The sequence below is a fragment of the Chrysochloris asiatica genome, unplaced genomic scaffold (assembly GCF_000296735.1).
Source record: "Chrysochloris asiatica unplaced genomic scaffold, ChrAsi1.0 scaffold00003, whole genome shotgun sequence".
Lineage (NCBI taxonomy): Eukaryota > Metazoa > Chordata > Mammalia > Afrosoricida > Chrysochloridae > Chrysochloris > Chrysochloris asiatica.
This window is the reverse complement of record NW_006408521.1, coordinates 17660647-17663541: the sequence shown is the minus strand read 5'-3', so window position 1 is coordinate 17663541 and position 2895 is coordinate 17660647. Positions and strand designations below refer to the sequence as shown.

The 2895-nt window shown below is 34.2% G+C and overlaps 1 protein-coding gene and 1 pseudogene across 1 annotated transcript in view; one reads left to right on the top strand and one right to left on the bottom strand.

Annotated features, from left to right (window-relative positions):
• Positions 1 to 2895, top strand: part of CPEB3 (cytoplasmic polyadenylation element binding protein 3) — a 298968-nt gene that overhangs the window by 50127 nt on the left and 245946 nt on the right. The window lies entirely within an intron of this gene.
• LOC102813843 overlaps positions 2048 to 2895 on the bottom strand; it is a 2104-nt pseudogene continuing 1256 nt past the window's right edge.

The window sequence follows — 2895 nt, the reverse complement described above, 5'->3', positions numbered from 1 at the left end:
TCTGGAGAATGTTCCATGTGTACTGGAAAATAATGGATATTGTTATTCTGCCTTTGTGGATTGAGTCCTCTGTATATATATCTATGAGGTCAAGTTGATTGATTGAGTTGTTTAGTTCTTTTCTGTCCTTGTTGAGTTTCTGGTTTTTCTGTCCTTCATAAAAAGTGGTGTACTAAAATCTCCTGCTATTATTGTAGAGTTGTCTATTTCTTTCTTCAGGTCTATTAGAGTTTTATTTATATATTTTGAGGCTCTTTCCTTAAAGGCATAGATTTTTATTATGGTTATGTCCTCATGTTCAGTTGACCCTTACATCATTATATAATGTCCTTTGTCTCTTTGTCTGTTTTGTCAGAGGTTAAAATTACCACTCCTGCTCATTTTTTATTGCTATTTGCTTCATATATTTTTTCCAGACTTTGATTTTTAATGTTTCTGTCTTTGTGTAGAAGATGTGTCTTTTGTAAAGAGCATGTTGGTGTTGTCATGGATGTTAATCTCAGGTTGTTGCCTACTGTTGTTGGTTCTCAGTTCAAAGAGCATCCTTTAGTGTTTTTTATGAAGTTGGTCTCATTATTACAAATTCTTTAAATTTCTCTTTATTTGGAAATGTCCTAGTTTCACCACCATATTGGAGGGACAGTTTGCTGGGTATATGACCCTTGATTGGAAATTTTTTTCTTTTCAGTCTTTTTGTTATACCATCCCATTGCCTTCTTGCCTGTGTGATTTCTGCTGAGAAATCCACACTTAGTCTTACTGGTTGTCCTTTGTAGGTAATTTTTTGTATTTTCCTGAGCTGTTCTCAGGATTCTTTCCTTGTCTTCAGTTTTGGAAAGTGATTATGATGTCTTGGTGATTTTCTTTTGGGATCTTTCTTGCTTATGGTTTGTCCAGCTTCTTGGATACTTATCTTCTCATTTTTCATGATGTCAGGTAAGTTTTCTTCCAATAACTCTGACAATTTTCTGTGCTTTTTATTGTTCCTTTCTCTTTTGGAATTCCAATCACCAATAAGTTGCTCTTCTGCACAGTGTCCCACATAACTCTTAGACTTCCTTTGGGTTTTATCGTTCTTTCTGCTGATTGCTCTTCTAGCATACTGGTATTGAGAGATTTATCTTCAAACTCACTAATTTGGGTTTTATTTCTTCGAATCTGCTTATTTGTCCTTTCTGTGCATTGTCCATTTCTGAACTCTTAGTATTGATCTTCTAGATTTATTAGAAATGTATAATTAGTACAGGTTTTATATTGTTTAAAAATTTGCATTTATTTTTTCTATTCTTGTAGTGTTTTCCTGAATTCTTCTAGGTTTTCTGTTTTGTTTTCTTCGATTTTTCTGTCAATGCTTTATTAAGTACTTAAATACCATTTTTTTTTCATTGAAAAAGACACTCCCATTTTTTTCATTTTATTTTGGTCTGTTAATGAGTAGCTGCTGATTTGATATTTCAGGTGTAAATCACATAAACGCCTGGTAGAATGCACTAAGCAAAATTAATGACTGGGCAGCAGTCCCAGAGCCAAGAGTATCAGGTCATAAGTAAACCAGCTGTGCAGGATCATTGATAAAAGCACACCTCACAGTTAACAAGTGTTAGTTCATATGATTAAAAAATATATTCAACTGCATCATTTAGCACCACATTCTATTATATCATGCCTCATATTCCATTCTGTGGCGTTCCGCTGGGCTGGAATATATACAGTACATGGCCAGTTTTCAAAATAAAGGTGAAAGGGAAAATGTGGAACAGAAAAATTTTACATCCATATGCATACATTTTATGGTATTGTCCATTGAGTAAGATTTATTATATAGTTTGCTTTGCCATATCTACTAGTGTCCATAACATCCTAAATTATTTTTTCCCCCACAAAGATCTACTTCTATAGAAAGAGATGGTGGTAAAAAATAAAACAAAGCAAAAACTAAGATTCTTCAAGCTCCAACAATTTTGTCCAAATTCCATTGTATGTACATACACCTTGTTTGCCCTAGTGCTGAGCTTTAACAACCACATTCTTTTTTTCTTTTTTTTTTTTAACAACAACATTCTTGAGCACTCTGGGCCTTTTCTTGACATGGAGACCTGAGTTATCTCAAGGCAGTTTTCCATACTGGATATCTGAGCCCATTCTTTCCAGATCCAGTTCACCTGACTCAATTCTGTTAAGTCTTTCTCTTGCACACTGCACAAAGGCCTACATTCTTCCATGTTACTGTACTTGTTATGTATGTACTGTATATATTCTTGTGCACTTCTTTCTGGAAACATTAGCTCATTTTCTTGAGCAAATATGGAAACTTCTAAGAAAGTAGCTTCACATCTGCAACCATGTCCTTATTTCCACAGAGGATGATCACAATGTTTTGACTTGCTAGCATTCTGACATCTGTTAACCAGTTAGTAAGTGCATTGTAAATTTCTCAGCTGGTAATGTCATAGACAAGGGGAGTTCCAGCTGCACATCTGTAATAACTTCTCATCGCAGACCTGAATGGCTCTTGTTCTGCTGTATCCCATATCTGTAACTTTACATATTTACTGCCAACATTTATTATGTTTGAACCAAATTCCACTCCTTTTGTATGATTTGAACCAATTTTGAATTTTTTTCAATGAACTGATGAAATAAGCAAGACTTGTCAGTTCCTGCATTTCCAAAAACAAAGAACTTAAACAAAAAATCGTAAGTCTCCAGACATGGCCGTCTGTGATATCTTAAAAGTAGGAAACAGAATTAAAAACTGACAGGGACCAGAAAAAAAGAATATAATAACTAAAAAGAGAATGAGTGACAGGAAAGTAGAGCTTTTGAAGAGAAAAATAAAAGGAAGAAATAAAAATAACCCTTAGAAAAATCAGGGCAAGGGGAGATGAAAAGAGA